This window comes from Loxodonta africana, chromosome Y, assembly GCF_030014295.1.
Source record: "Loxodonta africana isolate mLoxAfr1 chromosome Y, mLoxAfr1.hap2, whole genome shotgun sequence".
Classification (NCBI taxonomy): Eukaryota; Metazoa; Chordata; class Mammalia; order Proboscidea; family Elephantidae; genus Loxodonta; species Loxodonta africana.
Window position 1 is genome coordinate 16,467,341 of NC_087370.1, and position 26,802 is coordinate 16,494,142.

Below are 26,802 nucleotides of genomic sequence, written 5' to 3' on the forward strand. Positions count from 1 at the left end.
GTACCACAGTTCACTGTTTGCAGTTTGTAGCTCATGGTTTACAACCAGGTGCCCTGACTTCACTGTGAGGAGGGCTAGGAGCTGGGTTAGAGAGGTTCCTGTGAAATAGAGAAAAAAAACCTTCCTGTCTTATCTGTGAACTTGCTTTTCAGCTTTTAGTTAGGCAGTTTATTTATTTATTTTTTAATTGTGCTTTAGATGAAAGGTTACAGAGCAAATTAGTTTCTCATTAAACAATACAGATATTGTTTTGTGACATTGGTTGCTAACCCCATGACATGTCAACACCCTCCCCTTCTTGACCTTGGGTTCCCTGTTATCAGCTTTCCTGTCCCCTCCTGCCTTCTAATCCTTTCCCTTGAGCTTTTCTGACCACTTAGTCTTGTTTTGTTTTATGCCCCTGTCAAATCCTTGGATGAAGGGTGAACATCAGGAGTGACATCATTACGAGTTAAAAGGAGGTCCAGGGGCCATACTCTTGGGGATTTTTCCAGTGTCTGTCAGACGAGTAAGTCTGGTCTTTTTTGTGAGTTAGAATTTTGTTCAACCTTTTTCTCCCGCTTTGTCTGGAACAGTTTATTGTGATCCCTGTCAGAGCAGTCAGTGGTAGTAACTGGACACCATATAGGTGTGCTGCACTCAGTCTGGTGGGGGCTGTGGTACTTGTGGACAATTAGTTCTTTGGACTCAGGTGATTTTTCTCTTGAACTGGTTTCCAGAGTTCCATCATTTTCACCCAGGGCTTCAATCCAGTTCAAACCGATTCAGTCATGGCCAGGAAAGCAAAATAGGAACAGAGCATAAGTTTTAAAATATGGGAGATTCACCAGCACAGTACCTGGAACAGGAATAATTACAGGAGACTCAGAAGAGGTGTAGCGAGTTTTTTTGGAGCCTAATGCATGAGATTGGATTATTGACAGGACTGTAGTTTATAAAATAAAAGTTAGGCCACCATCTTTAAGCAGGACCATGCTATTTTGAAATCTACTCAAAATCCCTATGGCAAGAGATTTGGTTGCTATGTAATGTATGTACTGCCCTTGTTTTCTAAGAGGGAGATTAAGTTTCTAGCTGGGCTTCCATCTGTAGTTTTTCCTATTCCAAGTACCCTGACGAATCACCCAAATTTTAAAAATTCAGGTCTGTTCCCGTGATGCATCCTTGGCCATGATCGAACTGGTCAGTCATTTCAAAGCCCTGATTTCACCACATTACTTTTTCTGTGTTGTTTCTTTTTCTTGAAATTGTTGTGGGGAAATGGAGGTGCTCAGCTTCCATCTTGGGAAGGAATCTGAAAATAGTTTGAAATTTAATGATATTAAAATTGTTTTTAGTAAGTTTTTAGATGTTTTTCCGTTAATGTGATGACCACAAGCTCATAATTGTCTGTTAGGTACCCACTGACTTGGTTTAACCGAACTAGTCAGACTTTTTCCTCCCCAAACCTGAGAAAACCAAACCCATTGCTGTTAATCCTGACTCCTAGTGACCCTATAGGGCAGAGTGGAAGTACTCCATAGGGTTTCCAAGGCTGAAATCTTCACAGAAGCACACTGTTTTATCTTTCTGCCCGGGAGCAGCTGTTGAGTTGAAACCATTGACATTCTGGTTAGCAGTTGGGTGCTTTACTGTGTCACCGTGGTTCCTACTTCCTCCCAACATGCCCCTTAACTTTGGGTTTCACTGAAGTTTGGGCAAGCGTTAAAGTGCTGACATGCAGAGTTCCTACCCCCAACCAACAACTCATTTTGATGTTTGCATCGATTGCCGTGAATTGACCATTGAGCACTGCTTTTGCTGTGTCCCAAAGGTTCTTGTGAGATGTGTTTTCATTCTCATTTGAGTCTATGAATTTCTTTGTTCCATCCTTGCTTTTTCTATAACCCAGTAGTTTTTGAGCAAGGTATTTGTTATTCAGTTCCATGTATTTGATTTTTTCCTTTGGTTTTTCTGTTGTTAATTTCTACTTCTATGGCTTTATGGTCAGAAAAGCTACTTAGTGATATTTTGATGTTTTGGGTTCTGTTAAGGCTTGCTTTCTGACCTAATATGTGCTCTGTTGTGGGGAATATTCCATGTGCATTGGAAAAGAAAGTGTTATTGGCTGCTTTTGGCCAGAATGTTGTGTATATGTCTATGAGGTCAAGTTGATAGATAGTGGCACTTAGATCTTCTTTGTCTTTATAGAACTTATTTCCAGATGTCCTGTCCTTCAATGAAAGTGGTATGTTGAAGTCTGCTACTACTACTGTGGAGCTGTCTATTTCTCTTTTCAGTGCTGTTATGAGTTACTTTTACGTATTTTGGAGCCCTGTTATTGGTTATGCCCTTCTGGTGTATTGACCCTTTAATTATTATTTAGTGTCTGTCCTTCCTTATCCTTTATAGTAGATTTTGCTTTAAAGTCCATTTTGTCAGACATTTTTTGATTGTTGTTTGCTTCATGTATTTTTTTCCATTCTTTGAGTTTTAGTTTGTGTCTTTTGAGTCTAAGGTGTGTCTCTTTTAGGCAGCATATAGGTGGATTGTGTTTTTTTATCCATTCTGCCACTCCTTGTCTCTTTATTGGTGTATTTAGCCTATTTATATTCAGCGTAATTACTGATAGGTATGAGTTTAGTACTGTCTTCTTTTTTTTTTTTTGGTGGTGGTGACAGTTTCTTTGTTCCAATTAATTTTCTGTGCTGAATCATTTTTTAGTGGATTTTTTCATTATTGTTGATTTTGTATTTGTTGAGTCTTTATGTATTTCTTCTTTTTTATTTCGATATGTACATTTGTTAGTTTCCTTTGTGGTTGCCTTAAAATTTACCTCTGTTTTTCTAAGTTTAACCAATGTTTTATTTGTTTATAGTGCCTTAACTTCTCCATATGAAAGTTCTATGGCTGTACTATTTGGTTTCTCTTTTCTGTTTTAACGTCATCATCTTTTACGTATTGACGTCTCTTTTTTTCTATTTTCAGTGTTTTAGTTTTGAATTATTTTGTGACTTCCCTATCTGGGTGGGTATTGGGTTGTTCCATCCTATGTTCTAGTCTTGGGTTATTATCTGATATTACTTGTTCTGTAGCTGAAGGACTCCCATTAATATTTCTTGTGATTTTGGTTAGGTTTTTACAAATTCCCTTAACTTCTGTTTATCTAGAAATGCTCTGATTTAGGTTTTGTATTTGAGAGACAGTTTTGTTGCATGTATAATTCTTGGCTGGCATTTTTTTTCCTTCAAGGCTTTATGTGTATCATCCCTTGCCTTCTTGCCTGCATGGTTTCTACTGAGTAGTCAGAGTTTAGTCTTATTGACTTTCTTTTTTAGGTGACTTTTTGTTTATCTCTAGCCATTCTTAAAATTCTATATCTTTGGTTTTGGCAAGTTTGATTATAATACGTCTTGGTGACTTTCTTTTGGTAGCTACGGTGTATGGAGTTTGATGAGCTTCTTGGGTAGATAGCTTCTCATTTTTCATGATAACTGGGAAGCTTCCTGCCAACAGTCTTCAACAGTTCTCTCCAAATTTTCTGTTACCCTGCCACCTTGTTTCGGTACTCCAATCACTAGTAGGTTATTCCTCTTGGGAGAGTGCCACATAATTCTTAGGGTTTCTTCATTTTTTAAATATTCTTTTATCTAATTTTGCCTCAAATAAATTGGTGTCAGGTGCTTTCAGTCTCACTAATTCTGATACCCAGTGCCTCATTTCTCCTGTTATTTTCTATTGAGTTGTCTAATTCTGAAATTTTATTGTTCATTTTTTGGATTTCTTTTTACTGTCTCTCTACAGATTCTAGCAGCCTGTTGAATTTGTCATTCTGACCTTGTATTTTCTAAATTTCTTTATTGCTTTGTCTGTGTGTTCCTTGGCTTGGTGTGAGTTTTGCCTGATCTCCTTCCTGATCTCTTGAAGAGTTCTACATATTGATCTTTTGAATTCTACCTCCAGTAATTCCAAGACTTCCTCTTCCTCTGGGAGTTTTTCTGGTTATTTGTTTTGATTGTTTGCTGGAACCATCATGAGCTGCCGCCTTATGCGATTTGGTATTGTGTTGTCGCTGGCCCATCACTAAATTATTGTTTTTTTATTGTATGTTTGCTTATTGTGTCCTAGCTTTTTGTTTTGGTTTGTTTCGATATGTCCAAGTAGGCTGAGTGTGTGAACTGCTTTAGTTATTGGTGGTTTTGAAGCTCTCATGTCCTGTCGCCAGGTGGTTAGAGATGGTACTAGGTTTGCAAGCCCAGGAGTCCATTTACTTCTCTTGTGCAGATTCAGCTCAGGTGTACAGGTTGTTGGTCACTGGGCACGTGGTGCAGACTCTCAAGTACAGTCCTAGACAGGCGGGGCTACATAGGGGTGATTGGAGCAGGCTGAGGTATCTGGCTGCAGTAGGGGTTATGTATTGAGCAAGGGAGGGAACTGATGGGTGCCCCTGAGTGCCTAGTAGAAGGTATGTCCCTGTCCCCTAGGGTGCCTAGGTGAGTGAGTTTTGCAGCTGGACTTTGAGTACCCAGTGCTGTTGGTTATAAGGACTGGGAGGTGCCACTCATTCTTGGACCACTGTCGTGGGTGTCTAGGTGGAATGGGTAAAGCTGCCAGTCGTTAGGCCCCTGGATGTAGGTGAATGAAGACCCTGCTTAATGGGCACAGTGGTGTCAAATGTCATGAATCTGGCACTCTGCCTTAGCTGTTGCAGTTGAAAATAGGTTTCCTGTATATACCCTGTTGTACTGTGCTAATGAAGGCGTACGTTCCTGTATGGGCTCACACAGGTCTAGGTGGGGTGAAAGGCATTCAAAGTCCATGGGCCACTTATGCCTGTGCCTAGGGAAAGGGGCAATGCCTGCCCTGGATCCCTGGCTCCAGGGGCATGACAGTATTTTAAAGTCACGAAGCTGGTCTAGGCACAGTTAGGCCTGAGTACCCAGTTTAGGGGAGATAGTGGATTTGTTTGTTTTTCCGTAAATCCGGGAGACTGCCTTGGGTTAGATGGGTCCTATTTCTGGCCAAAGGGGCATGGAAATTGTTGTATATTGCTGCATTGGTATTGGAGTGGAGTGGGGCATGGGCTAGGTGAGGGGAAAAGAGGCACTTCTCCGCTATCAGAGTGGGAAAGGTTATTTTGATCCCATGCGGTAAGTTAGATTCTTGCAGTTAAGTTTGGAAGATCAGTGCCACATCCCCCTGACTCTGGAGGTTTGTGCAGACTCTCCACCGTCTAGTCCTTCCCGACATTGTAAAATGCATCCCAGTCTGCTAGGTGCCTGTTAGCTCTAGTCTAGCACTTTTTTGCTGCTCCTGAACTGTCTCTCCCTCCCCTTGCTGCTCAGGTAAACTTCTGAACTGTCTTTCATGTTCAGAGCTCCTAAATTGTCATATATAATTGATTCACTTGTTTTTTCTGATCTTTATGGTAAGAGGGACCACAGGAAATGTCTGACTATCCCACCATCTTGGCCCTGCCTTCCCCAACAGCTCATTTTGAGAATCAGCCACCCACAGAAAGAAACATTTCCTGTTATAGCACCCCTTTTGCAGCCTCATCGCCCACCAACTTGCCGTTCCACACTAAATTCCTGTTCATCTTACTTGTTATTAGTTGCCATCAGTTGGCTCCAATTCATAGTAATCTTACATATAGTAGAATTGAGACAGATAGGGTTAAAAAAAAAACTTTAGCCAGTGAGTGAGAAAGGGGTTGGCAACGCCTGATCTTGCTGAGAATTTACCTGCACATTAGCTAACGTTTAATCCATACTCCTGTACCCAGAGCCCCAGACCACATCATTGTTCTGTGGCAAAGCTAACTGCTCAAGTGGTGATGTGTTTTTCTTAAGTTGTTTTTTAAGAATCCACAGGTGCCAGGCATGTGCAGTCTGAGCCACAGTGACCCCATCTTGGATTCCAGATGTGCACGCAGCCTGTGTGGTTAACTACTCCCATGCCTGGAGATCCCCACCCCTCCCCTTACATCCGCTGAATCTACATTACTTAACTGTCTCCACCAAACCCATATAAGCCCTGGCTTTGCTTCCCTTTTTGAATCAGTCCTTTGGAGGGGCACGAACCCTCACTGACTACTTTTACTTGTCACAAATAAAATAAACCTATTAGAGCTGAACCCAAAATTGTCTCTTCTGTATATTCTTACAAGAGAAAGACAAGGACCCATCAGGTCCGGAGGGCTTCCATGCCCGCAGCAGTAACAGAATGAAACGTTCCCCAGTACTGTACCATCTTCATGATCATTGACATATTTGAGTCCATTGTTGTGGCTATTGTGTAGCGCTTTCCAAGACAGGGTTCCTCTTCCAGCACTATATGAGACAGAATTCTCTTGTGATTCATAGAGTTTTCATTGGTTAATTTTCGGAAATAAATTGCTAGACTTTTCTTCCTAGTGTGTCTTAGTCTGGAAGTCCTGCTGAAATCTTCCTGCCATGTGTGACCCAGCTGGTATTGGAAATATCCATAGCCTAGCCTTTAGCATCGTGGCAGCGTGGACGCCACCACAGTACGACAAACTGACAGGTGGTAGAATCTTGGTTACTTTTCCCTGTGATATAAAATACAGTGATATTTTACTGTTTGACTTTGAAACTCTTGGGGAAGGCAGAGCCAAGATGGTGGGATAGTCAGATGCTTCCTGTGGTCCCTCTTACCATAAAGATCAGAAAATACAAGTGAATCAGTTATATATGACAATCTAAGAGCCCTGAACATGAAAGACATTTCAGAAGTTCGACTGAGCAGCAGGGGGAGGGAGAGGCAGTTCTGGAGGTCAGAGTGTTTTCCATATTTGATAGATTTTTAAAATAAAATCTCAGTTCAGACCTGTGTTTATTTGACAGTTTTTTGGTGCCATGACTAGTATAGATTTATGACCACCCCTTGGATCTGCTGTTTTTATCCAGGTACTCATGCCAGCTTCTCAAGCCCTTGTGTTCTTCTTGGCTGGTTTGATTATGATTTATGATAAGTCAGGACTCCTAATCTAGGGTTCCAGACATTTGTTTATTTTGACATGATAACTATTTACTTTGATTTCTTTAAATAGGATTTTTCCCTGTTTTCTGTTTAGGATAATCTTCCTGGATAGAAGTCTTCTTAGCTCTGTTTCTGAGTGATAATTTTAACTGTTTTGTTGAGTAGGATTCTTCACAGTTCTTTTGTGTTCAGCAAGAATCTTCCTGGCTCTTCTGTGAGGCACTTTGTATTAAATATTAGTCTAATCCCATGGGTAATTCTCTCTTCACCAGGGCCCCGGCCTCCTCCCTCTGATGATTTGCTCTACCACTATGATACTCATTCAGTTCAATATCTCTAAAAATGGCAAAATGACACAAAGGAAAATTTGGAACTGCAGTGGCCTCTCTGGAATTCTTAGTATTTCTCTAAATCAGTTCATTTCCAGGAAGCCTTTGAATCCTAGAAATCAAAATCAAACAGTCGTCTACTTATTTCTCCTAGCAGAAAGAAGATGAGATACGGCTTTCTCAGTTTAGTTTTAATCAGAGCTTCCAAGAAAATCGGTCTACTTTATCTAAGCCTGTCCTTCTCAACTATTGTGCCTTCATCCCACTCCACCCCTAAAGACACTCCTACTTCCTTTTTTCCCTCTGCATATCTCTTTGCTCCTCTAGACATGTTTCTGTCTCACCCACTACCATGTCCTGACCCTTCTTGTATTTACTCCCTGCTTCTTAAACGTGCCTCCGCTTTGCCAGCTCTCAACTTCTTACAGTTGCTTGAGACCATGGTCCTGCTCCCACAGTCCTTAGTTCTTGGGAGGTGTAGAGGAAAGACCTCAATTCTCCATTTCCTTAACAAGTAGCCTTGCTCTCATTATGATGTATAAGCCCTCCACCCCCAACAAAAACAGAGAAATTTATGCAACTCAGATTAGTTTTAGGATATATTCTCCAGCGCTTCAAGACCTTTGCCTATTACTCTACCTTCTTGTGAGTCCTGGAGATGCTTCTGTATGGATTGAAGAAGCCAAATGGGCCAGCATTAATAAGGACATACAGTTAATCAAAATATACCTGAGGGCTATCACACAGCTGAGGGAATTGGAGAAAAACTCTTGGATTCTGCCTCTTTGGCCTTACCACCTGAAATAAACTAATGTTAGTGAAATCTTTGGTGGAAGATTCAAGAATGCAGGCAGCGAAGAGATGAGTTGACCTCTAATTAAAGACATCTCTTACAAAACATCTGGAAGGATTATCTAGGCCTAACCCCAAGTGACCTCATGGCATCTGCTTAAGTTACTAGCTTTGCTGGTGGTTTTATGAAGAATGAAACTCATTACTGTTGAGTTGATTTTGACTCATAGCAACCCTACAGAAGAGAACAGAATTGCTCCATACGGTTTCCAAGGAGTGACTGCTTTCAACTGCTGACCTTTTGGTTAGCTGTAGTTCACCCTAGCTCTTCTCAAAAACATCATATTAATTGGTAACCTATGCTTTAACATGATGTCATGAAGTTGCACAGGCTGATGAAGTTAAGTCCGAACACAATGCAGGTTCATAGTTCTTTAATGAACGGCTCTAGGGAAATCATCCTAGGACAATCCTTGATTGTAGAAAATCTTTCATAGGTAAAGATACTTGCAGATACTGCAAGGAAGACACTGGGCTAAAGACTCCCAGAACAAAAAGACAGCAATAAACTTCAGAGTCTCAGTGACCTCATCTTGAGAGATCTACCCTTCTCTGTCCCTAAATACCTTTAAATATGCAAGGGAAGATAATAATTCTAGTTGGTGGATACCCTGTTACCTCACGATTTCCCATAATAATCCCTCAGAGTACCTAAACCATTTCAGCAATGGTATTAGACTGCATTATGTCCCTTCCTACCCCTGAAACAAAACCTGTTGCCGTTGAGTCAATTTTGACTCATAGCGACCCTGTAGGACAGACTAGAACTGCTGCATAGGGTTTCCAAGGAGCAGCTGGTGGATTCAAACTGCCAGCCTTTTTGATGAGCAGCTGAACTCTTAACTGCTATGCCACCAGGGCTCCTGTGGCAACTGAAGTTCTTTGTTAAGTGGCTCACTATTCCCAGCTGTAGCACCTGCAGCACACCTTTTTTTTTTTTTAATTATTTTTATTGAGCTTTAAGTGAACGTTTACAAATCAAGTCAGTCTGTCACGTATAAGCTTATATACACCTTACTCCATAGTCCCACTTACTCTCCCCCTAATGAGTCAGCTCTTCCTGTCTCTCCTTTTGTAACAATTTTGCCAGTTTCTAACCCTCTCTACCTTCCCATCTCCCCTCCAGACAGGAGATGCCAACACAGTCTCAAGTGTCCACCTGATACAAGTAGCTCACTCTTCATCAACATCTCTCTGCAACTCATTGTCCAGTCCTTTCTATGTCTGATGAGATGTCTTCAGGAATGGTTCCTGTCCTGGGCCAACAGAAGGTTTGGGGACCATGACCGCCGGGATTCCTCTAGTCTCAGTCGGACCATTAAGTCTGGTCTTTTTATGAGAATTTGGGGTCTGCATCCCACTGATCTCCTGCTCCGTCAGGGGTTCTCTGTTGAAGCACACCCTTTTTACCTATAAAAATAATAACCAGAAAGAGTTATCTGAGCTAAGTTGTGGTTACCTCATGAGATTATGAGGCTTCCTGATGTAGAACTGGGGCCCATGAAGTAAGGCCTAGATCTCCTAAGGTGAGTTTGGTGCTGCTGAGGTAAGTCTGGATCTCCTGAGCTGTGTCTGTGGCCCTTCTGGTGTTGTTTAGGGATGCCTGACCTGAGAATGTGTTCACTGATGTTGGCCTGTGGGATCCTGGGATCCCAGCCTGAATCGCCTGAGGTAGATCTAGAATCCTGAGGTGTGTCTGGGGCCTTGAAGTACATATGTGGCCCTTTCAAGTATTTTCTGTGGTCCACTGTGGTTGGTTAATATTTCCTGAACTGAGTCTGTGACCACTGAAATGGTTCCCGGGTCTCCTTAGCTGAGTCTGGGGTCCATGTGGAAGGCATGTGGCTCACTGGGGTGTTTGTGTGGGATCTTGTGGATCTGAGATCTCTGAGTTATTCTTTGGCCTCCTCATGTATTGTCTGGTCCCTTGAGGAAAGCCTGTTGTCGCCTAAGCTTAGTGTGTGTTATGGACTGAATTGTGTCCCCCCAAAATGTCTGTCAACTTGGCTAGGCTCTGATTCCCAGTGTTGTGTGATTGTCCACCGTTTTGTCATCTGATGTGATTTTCCTGTGTGTTGTAAATCCTGCCTCTGTGATGTTAATGAGGCAGGATTAGAGGGAGTTATGTTAATGTGGCAGCACTCAATCTACAAGATTAGGTGTGTCTTAAATCAGCTTTTTGTTGAGATATAAAAGAGAGAAGCAAGCAGAGAGACAGGGGACAGCAAGAATAGTGCATCCTTTGAGTATGGGATCCCTTCACTTAGAAGCTCCTAGATGGAGGAAAGATTGATGACAAAGACCTTCCCCCAGAACCGAGAGAAAGAGAAAGCCTTCGCGTGGAGCTGACACCCTGAATTCAGACTTCTAGCCTCCTAAACTGTGAGAGAATAAATTTCTCTTTGTTAAAGTCACCCACTCGTGGTGTTTCTGTTACAGGTAGTATAGACAGTACTAGATAACTAAGGCTATCTGAAATGCTGACATCTGCTAAGCTGAGCCTGGGTCCCTGATGTGAGTCCGTTTTATTTGAGGTGGGTTTGTGATCTGAGCAGAGCTGGAGTCTGCTGAGATGTGTCTCTGGTTGGTATGAGATCCTCTGAATTTAATTGTAGGTTTCCTGAAGGGCGTCTGGGGTCTTTTGGACTCTGTCTGGGCACCCTGAGGAAGGGGCTAATATTTTCTAAGGTGAGTCTGGGATTCTTTGAGAAAATTCTGCGATTCCTTGAGGTGAGTTATGGTTATCCAAAACAGATTTTCAGTATCCTGAGTTGATTCTGGTATCCAAAATTGGGTCCAGGATCTGCTTTGGTACGTCTAGGTATCTAACTGATTGTGCATCACCTGTAGTGTTTCTGGGGCCACCTGTTCTGTTATCTGGGGATGCCTGAGCTGAATTTGGTCTTTTGAACTTGTTCTCTAGTCTCCAAGCATCTTGATTGATTTCCCCTGGTCTGAGTCTGGTGTTTTCTAAGTTAAATCTGGGTCCACTGAGTTGGGCCTAGGGTCTCTTGAACATAGTCTGGGTCCCCCACAGTGGATCTTGGTCCCGAGTGGTAGGTATCAGGCCCCTGATTTGAGCCCAGAAGAACCTGAGATAGGACTGGAGGCTCCTAAGTTGAAGCTCAGCTTCCTCATTTGAGTGTAGTTTCCCTGAAATAGAACGTTTATCTCCTGAGGTGTGTCTAAGAATCTTTTGATGTGTGTCTGGGGTCCACTGGGTGTGTCTGAGGCTCACTAAGATTGGCCTGATTTCTTGTGAGCTGCCACTGGGCTCCCTAAATTGGGACTGAGGTCTGTTGAGGTGGGTCTGAGTACCCTTAGGTGGTTTGGAATTCCCTGCAGTGAGTCTGTGGTTTCCTAAACTGAAAGAGGGTCTCCTCATTTGGGACTGGGATCTACAAAGGTGAATATGGTGGGATGCCCAAAGTGGTTTAGTGGTCCTTTGAGTTATCACTGGGGTTTCAGACCTCCTCATGGGTCCCCTTAAGTGAGTCTGGTATCAAATGAGGAGTATCTGGGATTGCTTTGATGTAGATCTGTGGTCCCCTGGGTGATGTCTGCATGCCTGAGTTGAATCTGATTTTCCTGAAATGTGACTCCTGGGCTGTTGGCTGGGAATGCTTGAACCTTTGAAGTGGCCCTGGAGTTCTGAGAAGTGAGTCTGCATTCCCATTAGTTGAGTCTAGGGTCTTCTCAGATGAATCAGTATCGCCTTAAGTAGGTTTCTCATCCACATTGGTAGGTCTGAGGCTCCTGATACAGATTTGAGGATTCCTGTAGGTGTTTTTTTCTGGTCTTGACCTGTGTCTTGGTCAGCTGAACTTAGTCTGGGCCTCTGAGTAGGTCTTTGTCCTCTGAAGTGGACCTTGGCCCCCTACGTGTGTTGTCTTTTTATGCCTTATCTCTACTGAAGTCAAGTCATCCACTGGGATGGATCTTGGGCATCCATGGTACATATGAGGCTTCCAGAGTTTGTGGTCTGGGAATGGCTGAGCTGAATCTGGGTCCCTTGAAGTAGGTCTGGGCTACTCTGCCATCTTGCCTGTGGTCCTATGAGACCCTGAGCATATCCTGAGCTGAGTCCAGGTCCTCCAAGTTGGATCTGGGGCTCCCTGAGCATGTCCTAGAGTCCCCTCAGGTAGGGTGTGGAATCTCATAAGCTGATTCTGGGTACCTCAATGTGGGTGGGGACTCCTGAGTTGGTCCTGGGGTCTAAGGTCTCTTAAGCTGAGGCTGGGTCTTCAAAGGTAAGTCTGGTATAACCTGAGTGAATATGGGTCTACTGAGGTGGGTCTGGCCTCCATGAGATGAGTCTTAGGCCTTGTGAAGTGAGTCTGGGGCTTTCGAGGTAGGTCTTATTTCTCTTGAACTTTGCCTGTGTGTCCTGAGTTAAGTCTAGGATATCACAAGCGTGAGACCCCAAACCTACCTCAGGGGACCTTGGGCTTAGTGTAGTGGTGTCCAAATCTGTATCAGAGGAAAGAGTCCCTTGACTTAAGTCTGGAGAAAGGAGCTGGGTCTTGGGCCCTGTGAAGTTTCTCTGGGGACCCTGAGATAGGTCTTGTAGCTTGTACGTTGTGTATATCCCCTCGGGTGAATATGGGGTTTCTTGAGGTCAATTTGGGTCATCTTATAAGTTGAAATTGATTTGATGGCCGTGGGTTTGGTTTGATTTTTTTGGTTTGAGGAGGAACCAGGTTTCTTGCCGTGCGTCTGGAGGCTCAGTGAAGTGGTTCTGGGGTGCCATGAAAGTTCCTTGAGCTTTGTCTGTGTCCCCAGTGTAGTTTTGTCTTTATCCGCTGAGGTAGTTCTGGCACCTTCTGAAATAAGCCTGGAGTTTCTTCACCTTTGTCTGTGTGCTCTGAGAATGGTCTGGGTTTTCCTGAGTAAGTTTTAAAGACCTTTAAGAAGAGGCATAGGAAAAGATGTTAGAGGGAGACATTTTCGCATGGGTACGAGTCTAGAGGGGTTCTAGGCAAGGCCAGCAGGCAAATACTACCCCCACCATCGATGTGGGGAAGGGTTCAGACTTACATGTTTCTGCCTTTAAGTGTGTTTGGGGCATCCTAGGGTGTTACCTGAGAATGTCCGAGGCAAGCCTGAATCAACTAAAATCTCAGTCCTCTAGGCTGAGCCTTGGTCTCAAAAAGTGGCCCTGGGTTTCCCTGAGTTGGACACAGTGTGCCTGAGGTTGGTCTTCATCCTCTTGGGATGTTGTGTGGAATGCTGAGTCTGAGATGTGTCTGGGATCCTTGATATGTGGCTGGGGCCCACTTACTGGGCCTGGATCCTCTTGAAATAGGTCTGTGGTTTCCTGGAGTATTGTTCAGGTGTCTCTGGTGCTGGAGTCCGAGTTCTGTGATGTCGGTCTGTTATACTCTCCTTTGGGTCTCAGTCTTCTTCAGGTGGGCCTGGCATCTCTTTAGCTGAATCTCCACTGAGATGTTAGTCCTTCACTGAGTGCAGTTCACCTACATCTAGAGTCCTTGATGTAAGTCTGAGGTTGCCTGTGCAGAGTGTGGACCTGTTGAGGTATTGTCTCTGGATGCTTGAGCTGAGTCTGTGTCCTCTTAGGTAGATTTGGGATTCCCTGGTATTAGTCTTGGAACCGTTTATTTGGGACTGGAACTTTCTGAATTGGGTCTGGGGCGACATGACATGTTGTGAATCCTTGTTGCCTGAGCCGAGTCTGTGTCCCCTGAGAAAGTCTGAGTACCCCAGAGTGGATCAGGGGTCTCTTGGGTTTTGTCCAAGAATGCTTGAGCAGAGCTGTGTCCCTTACGTTGCTGTGTAGTCCACTGTGGTGGGCCTTGGGTATCCTAAGCATAGTCTGGGTCCCTTAAGGTGTGTCACAGTCCCCTAAGGGGTTTATCCAGATGTGTCTGAACAGAATGTTTGCCCTGTGAACTGAATTTGAGTCTGCCAAGGTGAGTTCATACCTCATTGTGAGGATGTGAGACTCTTTATAGATTGTGTTGGGATATCTCTGGGTCTCATGAAGTGAGTTTACAGTGCCCTTAAGGGGGTCTGGAATTCTTAAGCTGAATATGGGTCTTCTGAATTGGGCTTAGGGAACCTTAGGTTCCAAGTTGACTTAGAGTATTGTACCCTAAGCTGATTCCAGGGAAACCATGAGTCAGCTGAGTTGGCTGACTTTAGGTCATCTGAGGAGTGTCCATGTCCCCTAAGATCTTATCTTGGGATTTATGAGCTGAGTCTGGGCCCTCTGAGATGAGTTTTTAGGTCACGGGGTGTGTCCGTGGCTCTTGAAATGGCCTGAGGCCCCTTCTGGTTTTGTCTCAAAATACATCAGTTGTGTATAGCACTCAAGAAATAGGTGTGGGGTCTCCCAGTGTGATCTCAAGATCCCTTTTGTTGAATGAGTCGCTCATGAGTATATACTGGAATGCCTGACTTTGGTCTGGGTCTCATGATATAGGAAGTCTGCTGAAGTAGACATCGTGCCTCCTGAGGAAGTTTTAGGGTCTCTTGAGTTGATTCTGGGAGGCCTGGTGGCACAGTGGCTAAGAGCTAAGCTGCTAACCAAAACGTAGGCAGTTCAGATCCACCAGCTGCTCCTTGGAAACCTATGGAGCAGTTCTGTTCTGTCCTATAGGGTCGGTATGAGTCAGAATCATAAGGTGGCAACAGGTTTGGTTTGGTTTTTGAGTTGGTTCTTGGTCTTCCTGATTGTGTCCACTGAATTGGGTATGGACATGCTGAGATAAGCCTGGGATTCTTTGCACTAAAGCTGGATCCCTAGAGGTGAGGTTGGTCTAACTTGAGCTACATCTGGGAGTCATGAAGTGGTTCTAGGACTTCTGAAGTAGCTATCTTGTCTCCTGTGCTTTGTCTTGTGTCCTCTGAGGCATGTTTGAGATCTCTAGAGCTGAGTCTGATCTCCATAAGGTAGGCCTAGGACACTTGTGGTGGGTCTGGGGCGCTATGAAATAGGTCTGGATCTCCCTGAGGTAGGTCTCAGGTATCTTGATCTTTGGATTCCTTGGGATGTGGCTGGAGTCTCCTGATTTTGATATAAAGCCCCCTGAAGTGGATTTGCCCCCACCTCTCCCCACTGAGGTATTTCCTGGGAATATCTGAGCTGAGTCTGGTTGCCCTAACATAGGTCTGAATCACTGGAGCTGAGTCTCAGTCATCGGAGGTGCGTTGGGGGTGCCCTGAGTTGGGTCTCAGTCACTGGAACTGAGTCTGTCATCAGAGGTGGGTTAGAAGGCCCTGAGTTGGGTCTGGGCCCTGAAGTGGGTCTGTAACCCTCTGACATGTTGTCTGGGGATTCCTGGGATGAGTCTGGATCTTAAGTGTGTCCTCTTCTAAGTGGGTCTGGGATCTCTATAATCGGTCAGGATTCACTAGAGGCAGGTTACTTACATAAATCTGGGGTCTTCTTAGCTGAGTCTGCATTGAGTGGGGGGTGTCTTGGTGCACTAATGTGGTTCTGAGTTCTCTGAGTTGTCTGTGAATGCCTGAGCTAAGTGTTCTTTTCATGAGGTAAACGTGATCCACTGAGTTGGGTAGAGGGTCCATGATGTGGACTTGGAGTCTTCTAAACTAAATCTGGGACCCCTTAGTTGGTTTTGGTGCCCCATGAGAAGTTTTTAGGAATGCCTGAACAGAGTCTTGTCATCTGAGGTGTTTTGAGGTCCCTTTGTGTATTATAAAGGGATATATGAGCAGCACCTCAGTCCCCTGAGATTAGTGTATGTTCCCCTGTGGTGAACTTTTTGGTCAAGTCTGAGTCAGTGAAGTACATCTGAGATCTCCTCAGCTAAGTCTTCTGTGGCCCTGTCAGGAAAGTCTGTGACCACGTCAGGTGGGCCTGGGAACTCCCGAGGTTGGACTGGGATTTTCTGAGCTGACTCCAGTTCTGTTCTCCTGTGATGGGTCTGGGTCAAATAACGTGGGTGTGTGGAACTTGGGGTGTTGTCTGAGGATGCATTAGATAAGTCTCCATGTCATAAGACAGATCTGGGGTCCATTTAGATGCTTCTGGACTTTTAAGCTATTTGTGGGTCAGCCGATGTGGGTTTGTGGTCCTCTTAGGGGTTTTGGTTCTAAGAGAGTCTCCTGTATTGAGTCAGGGTTCTGTGAGGTTTTTTGAGTTCCATTTGTGAGTATATCTGTCCCCTGCAGTGAGTCTTGAGTCTTCTGAACAAAGTCTAGGTACTTGTGGTAGATGGCAGGTACCCTGTGGTGGTCCTGTGACCCCTGAGTTGTATCTGAGGTCCCCTGATATGGGACTTGATATCTTCTGAGCTGAGTGGTTTTTCTGAGGTTGGTCTGGGGTCTTCAGAGCTAAGTCCAGGTACAATGAGGATGTGAGGTCCACTGAGTTTGATCTGAGCACCCTGAGTGGTTGTCTGGGGATGCTGAATATGATTCCCATTGAGTGTGAGGTCCACAGAGTTTTACCTGAGACCTTATGATGAGGATGTGAGGCCTCCTGAGGTGTGTAAGACTCCACAGCGGATTCAGGAATCATTGAGGCAAATCTGAGGCACTTTGATACGTTGCTGGTAATACCTGTGCAAATTGGGACCCATGATGTAGTTCTGGCATTTATTGTAGTGCATTGTGGGCTCCTGAGCTGAGTCTGGGTGCCTTGAGATGGTTCTGAGTTCACTTAGGTAGGTCTGAGGCACACTGTGGTATATTGTAGGGTTGCCTGAAGTGGTGATGCCCAAACTGATTCTGGGCTCCCTGATGTGGATAGGGTCCCACTGACGTGTAGGGATGCCTGATCTAAGTTTGGCTTTTGTGAGGTGGATCTGGGTTCTCCGAGTAGAATTTGGAGCTCCCTAGATGGTTTGGGGGTCTCCTGAGATTCGTCTAGGACTCCTGATACTGTTTAAAGCCTCAGAAGTGGTTATTGGGGACCCCATGTGTGGTCTGGATGCCTGAGTATAGTTGAAACACACATTGAGTCTGGAGTCTTCTGAGCTGAACATGGGTCCCTTATGTTGGTCTAGGGCCCCTTGAGCTAAGTCTGGTGTCCCCTTAGTTGTTGCCTTGGTATTTCTGAGCTGAATCTTTGGCTCTGAGCTTGGTCAAGGTTTTTGCAACTGAGCCTGAATAGCCTAAGGTATATATGGGCTCCATTAATAGGATCCCAGTATCCCTCAAATGGCTGTGGGTCTTCTGAGGATGATCTGCAGGCTGCTGAACTGAGTCTAGGGCATTCTTAGGTGATACGAGGACCCTGTGGTCTTTTGTCTAGGATCCTCAGTGGTGAGCATGGAGTCTCCTGAACTGAATGTGAGTTCCCTATGAAGAGTCTGGGATGCCTGTAGTGTGTCTAGAGGATCCTCAGGTATGTTTTGGGGTAGAGCTGGGGTCCTTTGTAGTGATGTCTGTAGATGTCTCATCTGAGCCTGCACCCATTTTGGTGAGCCTGGGGGACCCTAGGATAGGTCTGAATTCTCTTGAAGTAGGCCTGGATCTCCAGACCTTAGTCTGGACAGCCTGATTGTCAGTCTGGGGATCACTGCAAAGTGTCTTGGGCACTCTAAGTTCTCTTTAACAGAGTCTGGGTTTCCTAAGTTCGCAATGGTATCTACTAAGGTCAGCCTGTATGTCCTAAGGTGGGTCTGGAGCATTGTGAGGTGTTGTCTGGCACCCTTTAGGTGTGTCTGGAATCTCCTGAACTGAATCTGGACTCTGCAAAGTATACCTAATTTGTGTGAGATTGATATGGGAACTACTGAGGTAGGTCTCAGGTCCCTTGAAGTGTTGTCTGAGCTACCCTGAGCTGTGTTCGGGGTTAGCTGTGACCCCAGTGTGGATCTAAAGTCTTCTAAGGAGGATCTAGGGTCCCTAGAAGTAGATCTGGGAGTTTTGAAATGGGTCTATGCTCATCTGAGGTGAGTTCATGGGCCATGAGATGGGTGTGAGTTCCAAGTTTCTCTGGTTTGAGTTTCACTTTTACTGTGGTGTTGTCTGGAAATGCCTCATCTGAGTCTTGTTCATTGAGCCAGGTCATCTGGGGTTTGCTGAGCCTTAGGATGATATGGAACACCAGTATTGGTGTTCACAGAATTGAATCTGGGTCTCATGACCTATGTCTGTGTTCCCTGATGTTTGGCTGGATATAAGAGAGTTGGGACCCCTTAACTGGGCCTTGGGTTCTTTGAGCCGAGACTGCTTCTCATTAGCATACTTTTCATTATTATATATGAATGTATATATTCACACGTACAATTTGGTAGCACCAGTTCCGTCAATCATATTGTGCAACAGTCATCAGTATCCATTGCTGTCAGAAAGAAACTCAGTGCTTCCTAAACAGTAACTTCCACTCTCCCTTCCCCTCTGCTTCCTAGCTCTGCTAACCACTAATAAGCTTCTCCGTCTACACATTTGTCTATTCTAGATATTTTGTGTAAGTGAGATCATACAATATTTGTCTTTTTGTGATTGATGTAGCCACTCAGCATAGTATTTTCAAGGTTTGTTCATGTTGTGCTATGTATCAGGACTTCATTTCTCTTTGTGGCTGACTAATATTAAAGAAACATTTTGTCTGTCCATTTATCTGTGGATAGACATTTAGGCTTGTTTCTGCCTTCTGGCTGCTGTGAACAGTGGTGTACTTCTGTCTGTGTGGCTGCTTTCATATATGTTGGATATATACTTAGGAGTGAAATTGCAGTATCATACGGTAGTTCTGTGTTTAACTTAAGGAGCGTGGTGGTTAGATACTTGGCTGCTAATCAGGATGTTAGCAGTTCAAATCTGCCAGCCACTCCATAGGAGAAAAGTCTTGTAGATCTGCTCCCGTAAGTATTTCTAGCCTAGGAAACCCTATGGGGCAGTTCTGCCCTGTCCTGTAGGGTTGCTATGAGTTAAAGTTGACTAGAGGGAACATACCATGTTTAACTTTTTGAAGGTCACAAAACTGCTTTCCACAGCAAATAACATCATTTTGCCTTCCCATCAGCGATGGAGAAGGGTTTTAATTTCTCCATATCCTTGTCAACGTTTCTTATTTTCCTTTTTTTTATGTTAGTCACTGCAGTAGGAATAAACTGGTATCTCATCATGGTTTTGATTTGCATCTTTCTGATTGCTAATGATGTTGATCATCTTTTCATGTTCGATGACTTTTTGTATATCTTATTTGGTGAGTTGTCTATTCAAGTTCTACCATTTTATGATTAGGTTATGTGTTGTCTTCTGGTTAAGTTGTAGGAGCTTTTTTTTTATATATATTCTGGATATTAAATATTTTCCTGATACATGAGTCCCCCAATTTTTTACTAGCCTGTAGGTTATCTCTTCAGCCTTTGTTGAAGTTCTTGGTTGAACAAAGGTTTATAATTTTATGAAGTGCAATTTATAGGTAACTGTCTTTTGTTGCTAGTGCTTTTGGTGTCGTATGTATGAATGCCTTGTTAAAAACTAACCTTGAAGGAATGTCTGTTTTTTCTTCTAGGAGTTTTATAATTTTAGTTCATGTATTTAGATTCCGATCCAATATGAGTTAAATTTACATCTATGGTGTGAAGTATGAATCCAGCGTCATTATTTTGTTTGTGGGTATTCATTTGTTCTAGCACCATATATTAAACAGAGTGCAAGGACTTAGGACCTTTTAAAAAATCAGTTGTCTGTAGCTGTATGGGTTTATTTCTGTATTCTCAATTCTATTCCATTAGTCTGTATGTGTACTATTATGCTAGTAGCAGACTATTTTGATTATTGTAGCTTTATAGGGTGTTTTAAAATAAGGAAGTGTAAGACCTCCTGCTTTGTTCTTCTTGAAGATTATTTTGGCTATCTGGGCCCCTCAGCAGTTCCATATAAATTTAAGGACTGGTTTTTACTAATCTGCAAAGAAGATTTTTAAAATTTTTATTGAGATTGCATTGACTCTATGTATCACTTTGTGTAGCCTTGGCATCTGAAGAATGTTTAGTTTTCCAATCCATGAAAATGGATCGGAGTGTCTGCATTTATTTTTCTTTGGTGTCTTTCAGCAGTATTTTATAATTTTCATTGTTTAAGTCTTTCATATAGCATACTCGATAAATTTATTACTAGACGTTTTATCCTTTTAGATGCTATTATAAATTTTTTTCCTGAATTTCCTTTACATACTGCTGTCACTGCTAGCATATAAAAACCCAACTGATTTTTGTGTATTCATTCTTCTCTTAGACATTGAAGCTTTTCCATGGAATCTTTAGGATTTTCTAAACACAGGATCATGTCATCTGTGAATGAGGATAGTTTTGCCATTTCCTTTCCAATTTGGATACCTTTTATTTTTCTTGCCTTATTGCTGTGGATAGGACTTCCAGTACAAAATTGAATAGCAGTGGTGATAGTGAACATCCATGTCTTGTTCTCTATCTTTAGGAGATAGCACTCAGTCTTTTCCTTGAGTATAATGTCAGCTGTTGACTTCCGTAAATGGCCTTAATCATGTTGAGGGCTTCCCCTTGTATTTGTAGATTGTTGAGTGTTTTTATTAAGAAATGATATTGAACTTGATCAGTTGTCTTTTCTGTATCAGTTGAGGTTATTAATGTGTTGTACTATGTTAATTGGTTTTCTAATGTTGCCCATCCTTCAATTCCTAGAATAATCCATCCCTAATCATGGTGTATAATTTTTTCAATATGTTATTGCATTCGACATGCCAGTATTTGGTTGAGGATTTTTGCATTTATAGTCATACAGGATATTATGATTCGTAGCTTTTTTTTCTTGTGGTGTCTTTATCTGGCTTTGTTAGCAGAATAATGCTGGCCACATAGGATGAGTTAGGGAGTGTTCTTTCCTCCTCTACTTTTAGGAAGAGTTTGAACAGGAATGGTAGGAATTCTTCTTTATGTTTGGTAGAATTCCTCAGGGAAGCCATCTGGCCCAGGACTTTGTTATTGTTGGTGGGTTTTTGATTACCAGTTCAGTCATTTTACTTGTTATGGATCTGTTGAGATTGTTGTTTCTTTAGTCAGTTTAGATAATACATGTTTCTAGGAAATTGTTTCTTCTAAGTTGCCTAGTTTGTTGATATATAGTGGTTCATGGTATTTTATTTCCGTTTGGTTGGTTATTACATATCCATTCTCATTTATTTATTTTCATTATTCGAATAGTCTGTCGTCTTTTCCTTGTCACTCCAGCTAAAAGTTTGTTCATCTTTCCAGAGAACCAACTTCTGGTTTTGCTAATTCTGCTTTTTTTTTTTCTATTTTATTTATTTCTACTCTGATCTTTGTTACTTCCTTCTTTCTGGTAGTATTGAATTAGTTTGCTCTTCCTTTTCTAGTTTCTCATGTGAAGTTAGGCTATTGATTTGAGATAGTTCTGCCTTTTTTTTTTTTTTATTTCAGTAATTTTCATTGTGCTTTAAGTGAAAGCTTACAAATCAAGTCAGTCTGTCACATACAAGCTTATACACACCTTACTCCATACTCCCACTTACTCTCCCCCTAATGAGTCAGCCCGCTCCTCCTTGCAGTCTCTCCTTTCATGACAATTTTGCCAGTTTCTAACCCTCTCCACCCTCCCATATCCCCTCCAGACAGGAGATACCAACACAGTCTCAAATGTCCACCTGATACAAGTAGTTCACTCTTCATCAGCATCTCTCTCCAACCCATTGTCTGGTCCCTTCCATGTCTCGTGAGTTGTCCTCAGGAATGGTTCCTGTCCTGGGCCAACAGAAGGTTTGGGGACTGTGACCACCGGGATTCCTCTAGTCTCAGTCAGACCATTAAGTCTGGTCTTTTTATGAGAATTTGGGGTCTGCATCCCACAGATCTCCTGCTCCCTCAGGGATTCTCTGTTGTGCTCCCTGTCAGGGCAGACATTGGTTGTGGCCAGGCACCGTCTAGTTCTTCTGGTCTCAGGATGATGTAAGTCTCTGGTTCATGTGGCCCTTTCTGTCTGTTGGGCTCATAGTTATTGTGTGACCTTGGTGTTCTTCATTCTCCTTGGATCCAGGTGGGTTGAGACCAATTGATGCATCTTAGATGGCCGCTTGTTAGCATTTAAGACCCCAGATGCCACATTTCAAAGTGGGATGCAGAATGTTTTCATAATAGAATTATTTTGCCAATTGACTTAGAAGTCCCCTTAAGCCTTAGTCCCCAAGCCCCTGCCCTTGCTCTGCTTACCTTTGAAGCATACAGTTTATCCCGGAAACTTCTTTGCTTTCGGTCCAGTCCAGTTGAGCTGACCTTCCGTGTATTGAGTATTGTCCTTCCTTCACCTAAAGTCATTCTTATCTACTAACTAATGAGTAAATAATCCTCTCCCCACCCTCCCCCCCCGTAACCACAAAAGTATGTGTTCTTCTGTTTATACTATTTCTCAAAATCTCATAATAGTGGTCTTATACAATATTTGTCCTTTTGCCTCTGACTAATTTCACTCAGCACAATGCCTTCCAGGTTCCTCCACATTATGAAATGTTTCACAGATTCATCACTGTTCTTTAGCGATGTGCAGTATTCCATTGTATGAATATACCACAATTTATTTAACCATTCATCTGTTGATGGACACCTTGGTTGCTTCTAGCTTTTTGCTATTGTAAACAGAGCTGCAGTAAACATGGGTGTGCATATATCTGTTTGTGTAAAGGCTCTTATTTCTCTAGGGTCTGTTCCGAGGAGTGGGATTTCTGGGTTGTATGGTAGTTCTATTTCTAACTTTTTAAGAAAACGCCAGATAGATTTCCAAAGTGGTTGTACTATTTGACATTCCCACCAGCGGTGTATAAGAGTTCCAATCTCTCCGCAGCCTCTCCAACATTTATTATTTTGTGTTTTTTGGATTAATGCTAGCCTTGTTGGAATGAGATGGAATCTCATCGTAGTTTTAATTTGTATTTCTCTAATGGCTAATGATTGAGAGCATTTTCTCATGTATCTGTTAGCTGCCTGAATATCTTCTTTAGTGAAGTGCGTGTTCATATCCTTTGCCCACTTTTTGATTGGGTTTTTTGTCTTTTTGTGGTTGAGTTTTAACAGAATCATACAGATTTTAGAGATCAGGCACTGGTCGGAGATGTCATAGCTGAAAATTCTTCCCCAATCTGTAGGTGGTCTTTTTACACTTTTGGTGAAGTCTTTAGATGAGCATAGGCATTTGATTTTTAGGAGTTCCCAGTTATCTGGTTTCTTTTCATCATTTTTGGTAATGTTTTGTATTCTGTTTATGCCTTGTATTAGGGCTCCTAATGTTGTCCCTATTTTTTCTTCCACGATCTTTATTGTTTTAGTCTTTATGTTTAGGTCTTTGATCCAGTTGTAGTTAGTTTTTGTGCATGGTGTGAGGTATGGGTCCTGTTTCATTTTTTTGCAAATGGATATCCAGTTATGCCAGCACCATTTGTTAAAAAGACTATCTTTTCCCCGATTAACTGACACTGGGCCTTTGTCAAATATAGGCTGCTCATACGTGGATGGATTTATATCTGGGTTCTCAACTCTGTTCCATTGGTCTATGTGCCTGTTTTTGTACCAGTACCAGGCTGTTTTGACTACTGTGGCTGTATAATAGCTTCTGAAATCAGGTAGAGTGAGGCCTCCCACTTTCTTCTTCTTTTTCAGTAATGCTTTACTTATCCGAGGCTTCTTTCTCTTCCATATGAAGTTGGTGATTTGTTTCTCCATCACATTAAAAAGTGTCATTGGAATTTGGATCAGAAGTGCATTGTATGTATGGATGGCTTTTGGTAGAATAGACATTTTTACTATGTTAAGTCTTCCTATCCATGAGCAAGGTATGTTTTTCCACTTACGTAGGTCCTTTTTAGTTTCTTGCACTAGTACTTTGTAGTTTTCATTGTATAGGTCTTTTACATCTTTGATAAGATTTATTCCTAAGTATTTTATCTTCTTGATGGCTACTGTGAATGGCATTGATTTGGTGATTTCCTCTTCGATGTTCTTTTGATGTAGAGGAATCCAGGTGATTTTTGTATGTTTATCTTATAACCTGAGACTCTGCCAAATTCTATTAGTTTCAGTAGTTTTCTGGAGGATTCCTTAGGGTTTTCTGTGTATAAGATCATGTCATCTGCAAATAGAGATAATTTTACTTCCTCCTTGCCAATCCGGATGCCCTTTATTTCTTTGTCTAGTCTAATTGCTCTGGCTAGGACCTCTAGCACAATGCTAAATAAGAGCGGTGATAAAGGGCATCCTTGTCTGGTTCCTGTTCTCAAGGGAAATGCTTTCAGGCTCTCTCCATTTAAAGTGATGTTGGCTGTTGGCTTTGTATAGATGCCCTTTATTATGTTGAGGAATTTTCCTTCACTTCCTTTTTGCTGAGAGTTTTTATCTTGAATGGGTGTTGGATTTTGTCAAATGCGTTTTCTGCATCAGTGGATAAGATCATGTGGTTTTTGTCTTTTGTTTTATTTATATGGTGGATGACATTAATGGTTTTTCTGATATTAAACCAGCCTTGCATACCTGGTATAAATCCCACTTGGTTGTGGTGGATTATTTTTTTGATATGTTGTTGAATTCTATTGGCTAGAATTTTGTTGAGAATTTTTGCGTCTATGTTCATGAGGGATATAGGTCTTTATTTTTTTTTTTTTGTGATGTTGTTACCTGATTTTGCCATCAGGGATATGGTGGTTTCATAGAATGAGTTAGGTAGTATTCCGTCATTTTCTATGCTTTGAAATAGCTTTAGTAGTAGTGGTGTTAACTCTTCTCTGAAAGTTTGGTAGAACTCTGCAGTAAAGCTGTCTGGGCCAAAGCTTTTTTTTGTTGGGAGTTTTTTGATGACTGTTTCAATCTCTTTTTTTTGTTATGGGTCTATTTAGTTGTTCTACTTCTTTTTGTGTTAATTTAGCTAGGTAGTGTTTGTCTAGGAATTCATCCATCTCTTCTAGGTTTGCAAATTTGTTAGAGTACAATTTTTCATACTAATCTGATATGATTCTTTTAATTTCAGTTGGGTCTGTTGTGATGTGGCCCATCTCGTTTCTTATTCAGGGTATTTGTTTCCTTTCCTGTATTTCTTTAGTCAGTCTGGCCAATGGTTTATCAATTTTGTTAATTTTTTCAGAGAACCAGCTTTTGGCTATGTCAATTCTTTCAATTGTTTTTCTGTCCTCTAATTCATTTAGTTCAGTTCTAATTTTTATTATTTGTTTTCTTCTGGTGCCTGATGGAACCTTTTGTTGCTCACTTTCTATTTGTTCAAGTTGTAGGGACAGTTCTCTGATTTTGGCTCTTTCTTCTGTATGTATATGTGCATTTATTGGTATAAATTGGCCTCTGAGCACTGCTTTTGCTGTGTCCCAGAGGTTTTGACAGGAAGTGTTTTCATTCTCGTTGCATTCTATGGGTTTCTTTATTCCCTCCTTAATATCTTCTATAACCCAGTCTTTTTTCAGGAGGGTATTGTTCAGTTTCCAAGTATTTGATTTCTTTTCCCTAATTTTTCTGTTATTGATTTCCACTTTTATGGCCTTGTGGTCTGAGAAGATGCTTTGTAACATTTCGATGTTTTGGATTCTGCAAAGGTTTGTTTTATGACCTAATATGTGGTCTATTCTAGAGAATGTTCCATGTGCGCTAGGAAAAAAAGTATACTTTGCAGGAGTTGGGTGGAGTGTTCTGTATAAGTCTATTGTGTCAAGTTGGTTGATGTAGCAGTTAGGTCTTCTGTGTCTCTATTGAGCTTCTTAATGGAAGTCCTGTCCTTCTCCGAAAGTGGTGTGTCGAAGTCTCCTACTATAATTGTGGAGGTGTCTATCTCACTTTTCAGTTCTGTTCAAGTTTCTTGTATGTATCTTGCAGCCCTGTCATTGGGTGCATAATATTTAATATGGTTATATCTTCCTGGTCAGCTGTCCCTTTAATCATTATGTAGTGTCTTTCTTTATCCTTTGTGGTGGATTTAAGTTTAAAGTCTCTTTTGTCGGAAATTAATATTGCTACTCCTGCTCTTTTTTGCTTATTGTTTGCTTGATATATTTTTTTCCATCTTTTGAGCCTTGGTTTGTTTGTGTCTCTAAGTCTAAGGTGTGTCTCTTGTAGGCAGCATATAGACGGATCGTGTTTCTTTATCCAGTCTGAGATTCTCTGTTTCTTTGTTGGTGCTTTTAGTCCATTCACATTCAGTGTAATTATAGCTAAGTATGTGTTTAGTGCTGTCATCTTGATGCCTTTTTATGTGTGTTGTTGACAATTTCATTTTTCCACTTTTTTGTGCTGAGACGTTTTTCTTTGTAAATTGTGTGTTCCTCATTTTCATAGTATTTGACTTTATGTTTGCTGAGTCGTTATGTTTTTCTTGGTTTTTATTTTGAGTTGTGGAGTTGTTATACCTCTTTGTGGTTACCTTAATATCTATCTGTGTTTCTCTAAGTAAACACCTAACTTGTATTGTCCTATATCGCCTTGTTTACCTCTCCATATGGCAGTTTTATGCCACCTGTATTTAGTTCCTCTTTTTGAGTATTGTAATCTTTTACATATTGACTTCAATGATTCCCTGTTTTGAGCGTTTTTTTCTTTTTAAAATTAATCTTAATTTGATTTCCCTGTTTGAGTTGACATCAGGATGTTCTGTTCTGTGACCTTGTGTTGTGCTGGTATCTGATATTATCGGTTTTCCGACCAAGCAATTTCGTTTAGTAGTT